The sequence below is a fragment of the Pinus tabuliformis genome, chromosome 3_2 (genome assembly GCF_031772625.1).
Source record: "Pinus tabuliformis cultivar Carrire ecotype Pingquan chromosome 3_2, CPIR1, whole genome shotgun sequence".
Lineage (NCBI taxonomy): Eukaryota > Viridiplantae > Streptophyta > Pinopsida > Pinales > Pinaceae > Pinus > Pinus tabuliformis.
In genome coordinates, this window is record NC_142302.1 from 23,013,629 (window position 1) to 23,031,926 (window position 18,298).

Here is an 18,298-nt window from a genome sequence, read left to right on the forward strand (position 1 = left end):
AGATGAAGTATCTCTGACCATGTGAGTCCATGTTTGGACTACATATATCAGTATATATGATCTCTAATATGTCCGAACTCCTATTGGCACCTTCCTTTGACTTGTTGGTCTGCTTTCCCTTTATGCAGTCCACACAAGTCTCAAAATCAATAAAATCCAGAGTATTAAGTACCCCTTCATTTACCAATCTTTTAATTCTTTCTATGGAGATATGACCTAGTCTCCGGTGCCATAATTTAGATGAATCTTCATTAATAACACATCTTTTAGTGCCAGTGTGAACATGCATTGAATCATAAGTGACATTGTTTTGTAAATTAATGCAGTAAAGACCATTAGACAAAATACCATTCCCAACATAATCAGATTTATAGAATAGACTGAAAGATTTTTCTGAAAAGTTTAAGGAATATCCAAAAGGTACAAGCCTTGAAACTGAAATCAAGTTTCTAGAAAAACTTGGAACATAAAAGGTTTTTTCTAATTCCAAAACAAAACCACTACTTAAAGTTAAATAACATGTTCCTATAGCTTCCACATGCGAGCCCATCTTGTTTCCTGATAAGATGTTTTGCTCACTTCCCACTGGCTTCCTTAGGTTTTGCAAAGCCTGCAAGGAATTCGAAATGTGAATTGTTGATCCAGAATCAATCCACCATGTGTTAATATTAACGTTAACCATATTAGATTCATAAAAAACAAATGAGATTAAATTACCTTTGTCCGCAAGCCATTTCTGAAATTTGGCGCATTCCTTCTTCATGTGTCCCTTCTTTTTACAGAAGAAACACTTGGAATCCTTCTTGATATCGGCTTGGGGAGGTACTTTACCTTTCCCTTTCCGATTGGCTTGAGATTTGCCCTTTCCACGCGTTGCCAGCATTGCACTCTCTCCCAGCTCCATCACCAGTCTCTCTTCCTCTTGAACACACATGGTCATAAGTTCATTAATTGACCATTTATCTTTATGTGTGTTGTATGAGATTTTGAAAGGTCCATATTGGTGCGGAAGGGTGTTCAGGATATAGTGCACTGGGAAGGACTCCGATATATCAACCTCGAGTTTCTTCAATTGAGCCACAGTGTCCCTCATCTGCATGATGTGCTCGCGCACACCTTTCACACTGGTGAGCCTTAGGGATGAGAACTTCATGATTAGGGTGTTTGCTAGTGCCTTGTCTGAAGTGACGAATTGATCATCAATGGCCTTCAACAAGTCTCGGACCTTTTCATGCTGATCAACGGAACCATGAATACCAGCTGAAATTTTAGTTTTAATGAACATCATGCTTAGACGATTGGATCGCTCCCATCGTTCATAAAGCGTGATGTCCGCTGCAGTGCTGGTATTAGTAAGTGTCGATGGTTCATCTTTCCTAATAGCATAATCTATGTCCATCCACCCTAAATGAAGGAGAATCCTCTCCTTCCAAATCTTATAGTTATCTTCCTTAAGTTCGGGAATGTCACAACGAATTTCAGAGAAATTTGCAGGTTGTACTACTGCATTAAAATTAAAAATCACATGCTTATGTTAAAATTGAGGCTTAATAAACTTTTATGTTTTACCAATATAAATCATGCTCAAAAAATTGAATCTAATGACATAAAAATTGCCTGTGGGCTAAATTTTCAATTCAAAGAGATTCAATAAAACTTTATGATAAAACTTATTAATTCATAACTCCTGTGGGTAGGTTATGAAATTTTATCCCAATTAATTACATAAATATAATAAAAATTCCTGTGGGATAAAATTTATTATATTTAGTCTAATTAATTACAATTTAATGTCTAAATAATCTTTATGTGATCTTACCAATCAAAAAAATATATAATTTTATTTAATTAAAGATGTTGTGGCTATTATCTAATTAATTAAAATTATATGGATCACTAGACATTATTTTTGTTGCATAAACAAAACTTAACTAGAGAGAAAAATAATGTTTACTGAAAGGAGTAAGTCAAAATGACATTTTAAATAAACTCCATATAACTGTAATAATTCTTCACAAAATCAAAATTAAGATTAAAGCAGTCAGCATTACCGTAAATGAATGCAAATTGATTGTTCAAATTATAAACAAAACAAAAAAATAGACTATCAAACAAGCTATTTTGCTCATAAGACAAATTAAATTAAAATTAAATTTCAATAACGCTAAAACTGAACTTCATGCGAAATAAACATAGAATCAAAAACTGAATGCCCAAATGAGAAATAAACCATTTCTTATTTCTTCTTTAATTACAAATGTTCATTATTATAAATGTAAGTTCAGAGTAAATTTTACAATTCATTAACAAACCCATGAGGCAAAATTGGTCTAACCACAGATCCATATGTAATCTCAGGTTTAGCCAAATTTATTAGAAGCTAACCAGATCTATAAAGGGCAGGTTGATCTGATGAAATAAGTTAGTCACTTCAAATTTCCTCACCATAAAACAAAGATGCAGTCATAAAAAAAAAATTAAAAATAAGTTTGTCAAACTGTTGTTTCATGTATACATACATCCAGATCACAGATCCAACTTTAGGAAAAATAAAACCTCTGAGGAAGATAAATCTAAAGTTGGATGATTAGTTCCGACAAATCACAAGTAAACTTATCAAAAATTTTTAAAAAATAAAGTTATGGCCACGACATTAATCATAGAAAACAGAAGATAGAGGTTCAAATTTAATGCTTCCATGAAATTTGGGATTCAAGGCTAGCTAGATCAACCAAAACGGAGCGGCCTGACATTTTTAAGCCCTTAATTGCTATGAAGCTTGTAAATGATAAGGGGATATGGGTCCTTTCTTTGATGAACCAGCCGAGTGCGAAGAAGGAAACACCGGCCAAAATGACAGTTCCCCATGCCTGAGAATACCACCCGCTATACTTCCTAATGGTGCAAATAAAATATGGACAAGATTACATAAGGTTATTTTCAGGTGGTTTGCAGGCATTTTTTTTTTTGTATGGTCTCCATGGATCGGACATGGATTCCATTGCTTTTGGCTCTGGTGTGCCTAATGTCACCGTTAAATGCCCTCGTTTCCTCTTCTGAATCGACCTTTTATGAATCTTTTGACGAGTCGTTCGAAGGGAGATGGATCGTATCCCAAAAGGAAGATTATAAAGGTGATAGATCGAATGTAGAGAACTTAAAGCAAGGGAGGAAATAAGTTCACTTCTAAATCAGGAAAAAAGGGCAGTAAAGATTATCAGAACCAAAACGCAAGCAGGTAAGCCATATAATCATTAACGCGCACAAAAATTACGAATACAAAGCACTTCAAAGTATTCGTATCGCACACCAAGGCAGAGGTAAATTCTGTTCTGATACCAAATGTTAAAAAATTTGTGACAGCGATTTTGTATACGGAAAAAAACTTAAAAATTATGCAATTATGCAACAGCGATTCTGTATGCCGAAAAATCTTAAGTGCCCAGAAATATAAATTACCTCCAGCCGTTGGTGACGTTCTTGATGCAAACCATAGTTCACTTGCTTCTTTACTTCAGCACTCCAGCTTGAATCCAAGCAAAAAGAAAAAAATACAGAAAATCTGAAAGCACTTCCAAGCTCTGCTCTCTCAGCTAGATAGTGTAAAACACTGAAGGAGATTGAGATGCTAGCTTGGGGACTAAACAGATAAATTTATAGCCAAGCTTCTGATGGCTGAGTAATGGACCACTTCAGTAGCTCCCAACAATAAATTTATTAACTGCAGTTGATTTCCTTAATTTAAGAAAATTACTGCAGTTGGTTTCCAGAACTTAAGGAAAGACTGCAGTAAGATTCCAGAATTGTAGACAACAATTGTCAAAAAATTTATGGAGCTTAACAGTATTTGTATTCATTTTCAATCCCGTGCCTTTTACGGAATTGGAATGCTATTGTACCCCACACGCTTTTAGCTTTTAGGTTAATTCCTGGAAATGAATGTGAATTAGATTGTTTCTACGTGGCTTCCTTCCATCCAACGGTCGCGTCTCTCTTCATTTTCTCTGAGAGAGAGTTGGATTACTGCTTACCTGTCTTCAGTTTCTCTGCCGTGATTTTTGGAGGGGGATACATTTTCTCTGCCGTGTTTGAAGTGCTCCATTTTTTTTTCTCATAAACCTAGAAACAAAGAACAGCTACGACGCCCACTTCGAGGAACTGAACCCAAGTCTTTCAATTCCAGACGTTGACGTTAACAAATGACCTAGAAGTTGTTTTGTGAGTGTAGTCTATTTGCCGGGTAAATCGGGTCAATGATTTCAATGCAGCAACCTTCTATTTATACAGCACCACCGATTCTGGTAGAGCATAATCCTTTGTAACCAACTGCAACCCTCATTATTTTTCAGCCATTGCAGTTCTCTTCCAAAATGGGTATCAACACATATCACATGTTATTCCTCTCTTCTTTTCTTCTTCTTATGGTTACTCTTACAATGCAAGCGCCTTCGCCAACCCCGTCTCCATCTTTAACTTCTTCATCTCCACCTGCACCTCCAACTACTTCACCTCCTCCAACTGCTCCATCTCCATCTCCAACTACACCTCCCCCTCCATCTCCAACCACAGCCATCCCTCCCTCATCTCCATCTCCAAGTCCTTCACCTCGTCCCTCAACTGCTTCTAATGGTGGGTCGCATGGAGTTGTGGGTGTTCCTCGCACGCTTCTTGCCATGGCTCTCTTTGTCTTTTGGATGCTGTGAAGGAGAGGCCTGTCCGATTGCATTAGGTTAGCGAAATAATAGGCCGCACGGCCAATCTTTGCTTGGTATATTAGTATATAAAAATTAGCTTTTGAGTATATGGTTTCATGATATATGGTATTCCTTAAGAATACAAGTTCTTCCTACGTGAGATGGCTCACCCTACGATGGGATACTAGATCACAAATTCTTTTTGTTTCGTGAATTTAGATATTATTTTCTTGTCACTGCTTTTGGATAGGAGTATATTGGGATTCATATCTCGTTATGGATGAGGTTTTGTAACCGATGTGAAATAACACAGGCTAAAGTGAATTGAGCTTCTCAAGCCGAGGACTTCATTTCGAAAATGGTTCTACGATATAATCCCTCCTAAGTGAGCGGTGAATCTAGGAAGTGAATCAATGTATAAGATTTAAAAAATAGATTAGTATTGTTCCTCATCTTTATAACACTACTTGTTTGAATGAATACCTAAAATGTATTTCAAATCAAATTTTGGATCTATGATATCGATGAGTCTATGTTTAGCCTTTATCATTTGTAAATTATTTATATATAAATATTCATTTATTTATAACTCCTATTTTTAATAGATTTTTATTATTATATTAAATTAGTTAAATAAAAAATGACAAATATATACGATGTCCACAAAGCACAATGGAAAAAATGACAAATCTATACCATATCCACAAAGCACTAATCAAATGTATGATTAATCATTCCAAAATCGATATTAATAGCTCAATCAAATTAGGATTCCCAACAAATGATCAACAACATATTATAGTTCTCACAAAATTGTAAAGAAATCATAATCTTTGTGAGATTGTTATTAGCGAAGTTTATATTCTTAATACAAAATGTTGCCTTTGCATTTTGTTTTTCTCAGCACATAATTATAGGGAGAAATAGGATTTTGTAATAGTAGGACTTTTTATTTTTACAATTATGTAGAGAAGAAGTATTCTTCCACAAATAATGTTGTTAAAGCTTCCATCCAATTAAATATATTTAAAAAGTCCAATAAACTAATCACATTGTATGGTAGTTTGAGAGAACCAAAGAATTTTTGAGAAAAAAATGTTAAAATGTAACTTGCAATTGTTTCCTACATATACATTAGCTCCATTTCTCTATGTTCTAATGCAACCATGAAAAAAGGATTTCAACATAATAGTGCTATTGAGTATTCTTGTTTATATTTATCTTTACATGCAATAAAATCATTTCCATTATTGGCTTATATTTGTTCACAACAATCAAAACAACAAAATTTTATGTACCATCTTGTAGCTCCTTATTTTTATGCTTTGTTTGATATATATTTGGGTATCTAATATTGAACATATTATGTGTTAATTTGATTGGGTAATTAACCATGCATGATATGTAAATAAGGACCTCAAAGTAAATTTTCCAAGGTTGTAAATAATTGCATAAATTCCAGTTAAGAATGGAAGATACTGCAATTGAAAAATAATGCACATATCGGACACTAGACAAATGTTAGGGCATGGACAACTAAGACAAATGTTGATATCATATGGAAAATATAGATAAATGTTGATACATGGGTGGATGAGACAAATATGGAGAAACAACAATAATTAAAATATGTTTGAGCTATGGACAATTGGGATATGAACAATTAAGAAAAAAATGATGAAATATGGACATTTAAGTCAAATTCTAGCACATGGGTAATTAAGACAAATATTGAAACATGAATTTAGATAAATCTTGGAAAATGTACAACTTCGAAAGAGTTGTGACATGATGAAAACCATGGGAGATTGAAATATAATGAGCATGATAGGGCATAAAGTTAGCTTACAAATTTTTTTGGGTAAGTCACATCAATTTTAGTTTCATCGACATTTCAAAGCAATGTAGTGTGGTCACTTATGAGGGAGGATATTGAACATTTCTTTACTTCATTGTATTTTATATAAGTATCGAATATATCGAATATTGTTCAAAAAATGGATACGAGGAGCATAAATAGACTTGACTCCATGACAATAGTAGAGGAAATTTGAACCCATGGGGTCAACAACCCTTTTCAATGTGTCATGCCATAAACTCACCACCATCTACAAATCACATATCCATGTGATAACTCTTTTGAGTGTTTTGTTAAAAGGCACATGTGTCTCATGGAAGAATGAAGTATGTAATGTATAATTGAAAGAGAATATTCTTATTTCTCCACTTTTTCATGATGTGAAAACGGTCTTCCATGATGCTAACCACCTATAACTTACACCATTGTACACATGTGAGTCCCGGTAGATGATGTGGTGACTATTTGATGAGAAGGATTTATTTTTTAATAAGTATAGAGGGTGGGACAAGATAGTAAACTTGGATTCCTTTGTGACTATGGTGAAAATAAATAGTGTGTGGGTCAATGACTACCATTTGAAGTCTTTAAGTGACAATCCAATGTCTTGGACTTTTCTTACCTACATTGAAGGACTTGCCTGGATCAATTTCAAAGGGACTATGTAGTAGAAAAGGAAAATGGTTAATCTTGAGTGGTGATTGGCTAAGAGGGAGAAGTTATGGTTGAGATGCTTTGAGGCTCATGCTTCAAGAGAGATAGTGGTCCATTGTTAGTTTTTGTAGAGCCTAATGCAAAGTGGTGTTCATTGAGTTTGAAATAAATCCTATATGTTTCCTTTCCAAATTATAACTTGGATTGGGGTTGGAGTACATAGTAGATGCCTATGGATATATGGTGTTTTTCCCTTACACAACCACTTGAATTTTAATTAAATGTGAGTTATACTAATGTTGATTTATGTACATCAACATTTATATACTTATGTGTGTGTGCATGTGTAGTAAATCATGGTTATTATGAAATATTTCAAGTTTATATGTAAATATTGAGCTCCTGGAGCTACTTAATTTTTTATTCATTGTAGTTCTTTACCAATATGGGAACATATATCAGATGGCATTCCTCTGTTTTTTTATTCTTCTAGTCACTCTTACAATCCAAGCTCCTTCGCCAACCTTTTCTCCATCTTTGAATTCTTCACCTTCTCCCTCATCTCCACCAACAACTGCACCTCCATCTCCGACTACAACTTCCTCGTCTCCATCTCCAACTGCTTCACCTCCTCCTTCAAATTCTTTAGATGGTGGGTCACATGGCATTTCTCTTTCTATGGGCATGGATCACACTCTTCTTTCTATGGCTCTCTATGTCTTTTGGATGTTGTGAAAGAGAGGTCTTTCCTATTGCATTAGGTTAGCCAAATAATAGGCCACACTACCAATATTTTCTTGGTATATGAGTATATAAAAATTAGTCTTTGAGTATTTGTTTTCATGATATTGTATCCCTTAAGAATAAGAGTTATTCCTGCGTGAGATGTGTCACCCTACCATGGGATATCAGATTACAATATTTTTTTGTTTCATAAATTTAATTAGAGATATTACTTTCTTGTGACTATTTTCCTTGACATAATAATCATATAGTATGTTGGGATTTATATCTCGTTATGGATCAACTTTTATAACCAATGTAAAATAACATTGGTGAACCTTAATTATGCTTATCAAGCCTAAGACTTTATTTCGAAAATGGTTCTATCATATACTCCCTACAAGTGAGTGGTGAATCCACTTAAATGAAACAACACATAAGATTCAATAAATATATTAATATTATTCGTCATCTTAATAACACTATATGTTTTCATGATTACTTAAAATGTATTTCAAATATTGGATCTATGATAATGATGAGTCTATGCTTAGCTCCTATCATTTGAAATTTATATATATATAAATAATTTTAAATTTATAGCTACATGTAGTATTCTTGAGTAACTAATTTTATTTATTTATTATTATTATTATTTTTCTTAATTTTTTTTTTTTTTTGTAAATGAAATTTATAGAAATTTTCGTTATTGTATTTTAAATAATTTTCACTCACATATAAATACTTTGAAAAAAAACATTAAAAGAAAAATGACAAATCTATACAATGTATGGTTAATCGTGTCAAAATCAATATTAATAGCTCAATCAAATTAGGCTTCCTAACAACTGATCAACAACATATTATAATTCTCACAAAACTGTAAAGAAATAATAATTTTTGTGAGGGTATTATTAGATAAGTTTATATTCTTAACACAAAATGCTACCTTTTCCTTTTGTTTTTCTCATCACATTTTTATGGGTAGAAATAGGAGTTTGTAACTAAAGGGCATTCAACTTTTAGAACTATGTACACAAGATGTATTCCTCCCACCAATTATGTTATTAAAACTTACATCAAATAAAAAATGTTAAAAAATTCCAACAAACTAATCACATCATATTGTACATTTAATAGAGAAACAAGGAGTTTTTTAGAAGAAAATGTTAACATGTAACTTGCACTTGTTTCTGTTAGGCCCCTATACTAGTAGTGTAACCCCTTATTGTTATTAGTACAACCCACTTATTATATTGATGTACCCATGTAGTGCCCATATTGTTACTATTGTGCCACATAGAAGCCCACTATTGTTATTATTGTGCCCTTACATTATTATTGTTATGTCGGCTCTGATTATGTTATGACCCCTTAGACTCCTATATATAGAAATGAGGTCTTTTCATTTGTATCATCGAAGAATTTCTCATTTGTGTAATGTAAAGGAGGTTGCCCCCTCGAAGAGGCTGAATTCTAAGGCGTGGATCTTTCTTTTCTATCTTTTTGTGAGCTGGTTTCATAACATTTGGTATCAAAGCTTTGGATTCTAGGGTTTCGCTGCTCCAAACAAGTCATCGTGGAATTTTCGCTATAACTTTTTTCTGCGACGCTTCAGAAGCTAAAAAAAACCCATTTGAGAAGAAATCACGCTAAACCTCGGGTCCAAATTTCAGAGTTTTTTCGCTACATTTGCAGAGATATGATCTGAGGAAGTTGGTCTTTTTGCAGACTCCTGAATTACATTCCAAACAGGTGACCTAGGGAAAATCGTCATAACTTTCTCTCTGAGCATCAGATTGAAATTTCGTAAGAAGGTATAGAAAGAGGACGGATTGTAGTTTCTTTTATATATTTTGCAGAGCCAAATGTCGAAACAGGGGCACGTGGCACTTCATACAAGTTCGCTCTTCTGGAAAGGTCTATAATTAGGTCATCTTGGGAGATTGTGCATAACTCTTTCTTGGAGAATCCAATTTGGATCAGACTGGTGGAATTGGAAAGAGGACACAGAGGGCTACTATAGGTCGTAATTTCAGAACTTAAAGATCTGAAAGTACAGAGTTACAGTCGTTTCAAGATCAAGCTCCTAAAATCAAGAAAAAGCAAGATGAGGAAGTTTGATGGCAAGGATCCGGTAAATTGGATACTTCAGATGGAGCAATATTTTGATCTACATGGTGTACCACTGTTACAAAAGGTATGTATTTCATCTTCATATTTAGAACCAGATCAATTTTTATGGTATGAAGGGCTTTGTTCTCGTAAACAACTTGTTACGTGGTCAATTTTCACAGAGGAAATGATAGCACATTATGAGGATACAAAGAGAAACACCTTCGTTAGAGCAACACCACAACAATTGGAAAGAGTAAAAGGGCTTTGTGACATAGTGGAAAGCAAAATTATGGAAACTAGGAAGCACACCCCTCACAACTATAAAGATGGAAGTGTTGTTTCTCCTAGCCTTCCACAACCTGCAAGGGTTACACCACAACAATTGGAAGAAAAAAGAGAAAAAGGGCTTTGTTACAATTGTGATAGCAAATGCACTAAAGGTCATAAGTGTGCCGAGAAGAAATTATTTTACATAGAATATGAAGAGGAGGAAGAAAAGGATCAAGAAACATCAAAAGAAGAGGATATACGCTAGGACCCCACCCCAGAGAAAGAAGAAATGAATCAGACCATATCTTGTAAAGCATTGGCAAGAATTACCACTCCTGAAACTCTCAAGATAGAAGGACATATCAAGAAGAAAAAGGTGCAAGAAGTGAAAGATCACATTGAGAAAGAAGAAATGAATCCAACAATATCTTGTAATTCATTGGTTGAAATTACCACTCCTCAAACTATCAAGATAGAAGGACATATCAAGAAGAAAAATGTTCAAGAAGTGAAAGATCACATCGAGCATCAAGAAATGAATCCGACCATATATTGTAAATGATTGGAAGAAATTACCACTCCTCAAACTCTAGAGATAGAAGGACATATCAAGAAGAAAAAGTTTCAAGCAGAGAAAGATCACGTCGAGCATCAACAACAAGTTCTCCAACTTTTAAAGGATAACGCCACTTCGGTGCAAAATCAAACGAAACAACAGGTAGATCAACATCATAGTGAAAAATGTTTTGATGAAAGTGATTGGGTATTTTTACTGCTACATCTCAAGCAAGCTATTTATGAGAAGGAAATTTTGGCAATACTACATGCACTTAAAAAATGGCGATCTTACCGAATGGGAAGACTCTTCAAGGATGAGGATGCGGAAGCATTGATTTGTGCTATTTCTTTTATCCAACTAGATTGGATAAATGAAGCAAGGGATGAATGGAAGAAGGACAAAGAAGTATGGCCACTTATTCAAAAGTTGCAAAAGATCCCAATTCAAACAATATTGCCAGAAATTGAAAAGGAAGGAAAAATCATATTGGAACCTGGAGCAGTCACAGAAACAAGAACTTGACAGCTATGAAATCAATCAATTTCAGAGTATCTCATCAAGTGGAAGAACTTACCCGCTGAAGATTCCACTGGGAGGATAAGAATTTTATACAGAAGCATCAAGAACTACTCAAGCGTTGAGGACAACGCTTTTTGAAGGAGAGGGGCATGTTAGGCCCCTATACTAGTAGTGTAACCCCTTATTGTTATTAGTACAACCCACTTATTATATTGATGTACCCATGTAGTGCCCATATTGTTACTATTTTGCCACATAGAAGCCCACTATTGTTATTATTGTGCCCTTACATTATTATTGTTATGTCGGCTCTGATTATGTTATAACCCCTTAGACTCCTATATATAGAAAGGAGGTCTTTTCATTTGTATCATCGAAGAATTTCTCATTTGTGTAATGTAAAGGAGGTTTCCCCCTCGAAGAGGTTGAATTCTAAGGCATGGATCTTTCTTTTCTATCTTTTTGTGAGCTGGTTTCGTAACAGTTTCCTACATGTACATTAGCTCTGGCTCTTTTTGTTCTAATGCAACCATGAAAGAAGGATTTCATCACACTAGTGATATTGAGTATTCTTGTTTATACTTATTTGTACTTGCAATAATATAATCCTCCTTATTTAGCTTATATTTGTTGACAACAACCAAGACAAAGTTTTATGTACTTGCTAGTTTATCTACCATCTTGTAACACTTTATTTTTATGATTTGTTTTATATATAATTGGGCATGGAATATCGAACATATTATGTGTCATTTTGATTGGGTGACTAGCAATGTAGGATATGTAAATAAGGACCTTGTTGTAAATATTCCAAGGTTGTAAATACTTGCATAGATTCCAATTAAGAAATGAAGGTGACCAATTGAAAAATAATGAACATCTTAGACACTAGACAAATGTTAGGACAGGGACAACTAAGACAAATGTTGAGATCATATTGAAAATATAGATAAATGTTGATATATGGGTGGATGAAACAAATATTGAGAAACATCGAGAACTAAAATAAATATGAGACATGGACAATTGGGACAAATAATGGGACATGAAAAACTAAGAAAAATGATGAAACATGGACATTTAAGACAAATCCTAGCATATGGGTAATTGAGACAAATATCAAGACATGAAGTTAGATAAATCTTGGAAAATGGAAAGCTTGGGAAGAGTTGTGACATGATAAAAAACATGGAAGATTGAGATAAAAAATCCCTTACTGAAAAAGGGCACTCTTTAGATAATGATCAAAAGAAAAAAAAGATAATTATCAAAAGGAAAGTTGAAATTAGAGTTAGCTCAATTTTCAAAGTTGGAAGCTTTTGCACAATTTGCTTCCGATCTTGATACCGATTCAACAACTTCTGTCTATTCTGTTGATCCAGTAGCAACACTAGTCCATACAGAAGTAGATCATCCATTATTTGGGGGTCAATCTATTAGGAATAGGGTTACATAGCGATGGATGGTTCGAACCATAAATGGACCGAATTCCTAGAAGGAATCATGAGAATTATAGGGCATAAGCTTGGTTTGCAATGCCTTTTGGGTAGGCCACTTCAATTTAGTTTCATCGAAATTTCAAAGCAATGTAGTGTGGTCACTAATGAGGGAGGATATTGATCATAGCATTATTTTTTCATGTTTTATATAAGTATGGAATATACTGAGATTATATGAAAAATGATTATGAGGAGCACAAAGGGGTTATGGCTTTGTTCTCGCTGAAAAAAAAACCCTCCAAAATTTTGCATACAATAAAATTTTGGAGCTTAATGTGGATCTTGCAATCGTTTGTTCCATAGTCACTTTTGGTCAGCTAACACTTTTAAGTTCCCTTCTTGGATCGGAAGTATCGAAGTCACTTTCTCACACTTGCTCAGACGGCAATAAGTTCATGAGTGCAATTTTTTACGCAAGATTGGATAAGCATAGCACGTTCCATCAATATTGTGCATGTGCGATGACCAATCCATATTGGCAATCAGTGCGCACTGAGATCAATAGTTTCTCACATTATAGTTGCATTTGTACTTCTATTTCAATGAGTTTTGCAAATTGTCACTCTCGCACACATTTTTTTTTGCGAGTGTCACTTTCATGTTTTTGGTTGTCACTTTTCCTTTATTTCACTTTGACTAGTGTCTCTTTCATGTTATCTTTGCTTTGGCATGCGTTACTTTCACTGTCGTTCACATATCGAAAAAGTCATTCGCACTTCAACAATTGTCGTCTTTTTGCATGTTAGCTATTACACGAGGCATGGATGCCTGTTCTGGTGGTTTCAAGGGGTTATCTCTTTGTGAATGAGTTTGTATAACCATGTAAACATCAATCACACTCATTCCCAAAGTTTTAAGGATTGTCGCACAAGTGGCATCACGATTGTCGTAAAGTATATCTTAAGTGTCGCACTTGTCGTAACTTGTTGTAAAGTTGTCACACTGAAGGAAATGCATTGTTCAAGTGTCATGGATGGTCTATGTTTATTGTGTCGTCAAGTATTCTAAGTGTATCATCATAGTCAAAGTCTTATCAATGTCCACGTCAATCTCACACTTAACGATTTCTTGAAAGGATTCTCAACCAATCAACCTAGCTTCACCCGACCTCCCTGAACTACGCACTATGCATTTTCAATCCTCTAGTTGTGACCTTCCCCTTTGGCACTACACAATGCACAGTTCCTACCTCCTAGGACTGTTGCACTGCGTAGTTTATGTGCTCAAGCTTTGACCTTGACCTCTATAATTTCACAATCCTTTCTCCCAACATGGCCCTAACTTAGCACTATGCAATCACAAGCCACAAACTCATTCCCTGAGCTTCTCAAATGTGTGGTTTTATAATATCCCAACCTCCCTTATCTCCCAGAACTGTGTAGTGTGTTCACTCAGTGTCCATCCCCTCAGCTTGCCTCTTGGGCTGCCAAAACTGCGTAGTTTTCTCGCTCATTCCAACCTAAACTCCACACTTTGCAGTCTCAAGGATCAAGCCTTAGCCTTGAGCTCTTGAGCTACGTAATTGTGCAATCACCTAGGCTCATATTTCCTATAGAATTATGAAATAGGTTGATTTAGTGCCTATCCTCTCAGCCTGTCATCCTGAGCTCCCTGATTGCACAATTTTCTTCCTTAGCCCATCCTAAACTGCACATTACGCAGTCTTAAGGCTCAAGCTTCACACTTGACTACCTAAGCTACGCATTTGCACAATTACAAAGTCTCTTTCCCAGCCTATCACCCAGTTCCAACTCAATCACTGGATCAATGTGCACCATCTTAGACTAGGGGTTTATCGGATTGATGTCATCTTGTCATGAGTGAATTGCAAATACAAGAACTCAATCATGCTACGACAAGATGATGAAGAAGGATCTGGAGAAGGAGAACATGCTAGAAGACACATATGTAGTTGAAGAGATAATATGATCAGCAGGCGAGAAGAGAAAGGAACATCAAACTCTAATAGAAGATGAAGATGAAGATCACATCGAAGACTCCTCATCTTCAAGTCATAAGGATGAGGAAGAAGAAGAACACATACCATCTTTTCAAGAAGACACAAAGAAAGAAGAAACAAGAACTTAGCTTTATCACATCATCATGCAATCCTTGTCATCAGTGGGCCTAGAATCCTCGACCAGTTAATGGTGGGATATATGGTAAAGCCTAGAGGTGGTTTCCCTTTACTAGGCCTAGGAATCCTTTCCGGTGAATGGAAAGATATATAGTAAAGCCTAGAGGGTGAAGTCTCGGTTAGGGCCTAATGATTCGATGTGGATTGATGTAAATCCTTAGGGACTAGAGACAAGAAAAATCCTCACGGTGTAGGTGGAGAAATCTTGTGGCATCCATGCTTGTTTTGGCCTAATGGTCTGGTGGAGATCATGGTAAATCTTGTTATTATGTGTTTATTTTGTTGACCTAGTGATCCGGTGTGGTTTGCGGTAAAACTTGGTTTCTATTGACGAGGGTGAGGTGGTTTAGCCTCAGGATGCTATGGTTGGTTCTTTTGGTTTGAGTCCCACATTCATGCTTGGAATATGGCACGGGGGTGATTAGCTGAAGAGAGATTTGGCTCAACCAATCTATGGTTGGGTGGAATGTGGTGGTCCCATCTCGAGTTGGATTTTGCATTCATTAATAAGAGGTTCTTTCCTTGGCATCTTATGTGTACATGTACTGGTTTATATGTGGATTCTATTGCTAATGTATACTTGATATTTCTATTGTTATTATGTTGGTTATAAGCATGTATTATGACAGTGATGATGTATGGCTCTCCTCATGTTTTGATTTGTAAATGAATGAATAATGTATCTATGACCTAATAGATAATAATGCAACTAATTATATAAGGGAACAATTCTTCTTAGCGGTTCTTAGATAAGTATGAGATCCTTATGCTCATACATGTTGTTAAACTTGTAGATTACATATTTGTGACATGTTTGATGAAATTCCTGTCATGGCTAGTCGGGATCTAGTCTAGACCTTGTCAATGTTTTTGCAAATGTAACATTTTTATGTTGTGTAAATTCATTTTTGAACTTGTCATTAAGTTTTGGGCAGTGACTTGGGCTCTGGGGCTGAAAAAGTGGCACAAATCCTGGAGTCGCAAGCACGGGTTTGAGGAGAAAAGTCCCTAGACGCATGCATACCCATGTTGTGGGAGCGTTTGGAGCCTCCCAGTCACACCCTTGTCCATATGAAGGGAGCGTTTGGGGGTTTAATGGTATAAAAACTTAGTGGAACCCAGGGGTTGGTTACTCAAGTGGTTCGAATGGCTCCTGGGAGTTATGTTGTTGATGTGGAAGGTATGTATGGTGTGTTTCTGTCAATTCCACTTCCTTAAGGTGACTTAGGAGGTTGAATCCCATTATAGTGGCCTCTCGTCGCATATTTACCCCAGTTGGCCAATTACTTGGGTAGATGTGGGATGAGAGTGTTACAATGATATTGCACCTCCAAGGACTGCCACATGGTAGCTTTTGGTTTTTCAAATGGTTAAAAATGTGTGACATGTGGCACCCTTCTCAGATTTCCACATGGCATGATGAAATCATGCTAATGTGAACATGTGAGTGACCATGGACCCCCAAGACAGGGTCACATGGAATGGTCACATTACCTAAGGAGAGGGGATAACACTAATTTTAAGGTGAGAAAATCAATCTCATGGAAAGGTTAAACCTGAGACTTCAAGCAACATCGTGCTTGAATAGAGGCTACTTGAACGTTGGTCAGACCTAAGGTCATCTCCAAGGTTGGCCCTTAAAGCCCCGAGACCACACACACACACACACATATATATAGATATATATGTATGTGTATGTGTCGAGACTCCAACCAAACACACATTCCAATCAACAAACATTCTATGATTGAATTGAAGATGAACATTTGTAGTGTTGGCATGGTTAATATGTTATGCGACTCATGGAGGGTTTTACTCTTTGAACACGTGTATACATTTTATTAGTACATGGTTCTGCGAAGCAAGTGATGCCCATTTTTTATCTCATACATAGGGATCTGAATATGTGAAACAAGTCTCCCCCCAGGTCACGATTCAGCAGGTAGGTTAGTTGGTTATGTGGTATGATTTGTTCAATGTAGGTCATGGGTTAGAATCAAGACATAATCGGTCAATATTTTTTTTGTAGGGGTTATTGATGCACTGAATTTAACCATTCCGTCAAATAGTTAGTCATTTTGTAGAGCCCGTAAAGTAATATTTTGTAGAGTGTGCCTTTAATTTGTCATTCGATAGAACGATTAATTTTTGTATGGTTTTATATAGCTCCATATGGATTTTGGAGGCTTGTAGGCTCATTTTAAGACTAAATTAAATTCTAGAAGAAGCATGATGATTAAGCTTCATTGGTGAATAGTCCTAAAGGCATGAAAAGTCTTGATGATGTATTTTTTTATGTTCAAAATTAACGTTATATGTTTTTGAAGCTTATGAGTAGGTTGTAGTTGATGTTGAGTAAACAAGAATAAGTTTCGAGAAGGGTTTTATGTAACCAAATTGATGAATAGATTGGAACAGAGTATGGATAGATTGATGACAACATTATAACAATAGTAGTATGATCAGCTTGAATATTTATATTGATTGAAGGGCGGGTGGTTCCAATTTGAAAGATTATGAAAAGTGGTCCATAAGAGGTTGAAGAAGGGGGTGGGTGCCTCAATTAGGTTAAATCCTACAACAAGTTGAAACTTGCTAATTTCTAAGGCTGGAGCCTCAATCAGGTTGTATCCTATACTGAGTAGCTGCTTTCACATTTTCGAGGTTGTTGCCTCAATCGTGTTGTAGCCTACTTCAAGTAGTTTCTTGCATATTTTGTGGGTGGGTGCATCCAATAGGTTAGTGATTGCAATTCTATGTAATGAATTGAAGAAGAAGAAGAAGAAAAATAAGAAGAATTGGTCGTTTTCTCCCATAAGGGTTTCCATATAAAATCTTGCTTTCTCTTGTGTTAATGCGATGACTTCTTGATGTGTTGTTGATGTGATGATGGCTTCTTGATGCATTGTTCTATTTATTGATATGTTTAAAATAGTTATGATACATTGCTACATAGTTGTTCATTGATAAAAAGTTTTGAAATGATAAAATTGTTGCCACATTGATTCACCACCCCTCCTCCCCCTCTCAGTGTGATCTTTGGTGAAACAAGTGGGATTAGAGAAGGTGCCTTCAATAATAGTTAACTACTTAGAGGTGGATTTAAGGAATCATGGAAACATGGACCTAGATGCAATTTTCATCATAGTTTTGGAATTTGAGTTGGAAGAGTTCAAAAGGAAGTATGAAATCTTGACAAAGAAACTAGGAGAAACATAAAATTAGCTAGAAGAAATGAAAAGGTTGCTAAGAGAAAGGGATGATATG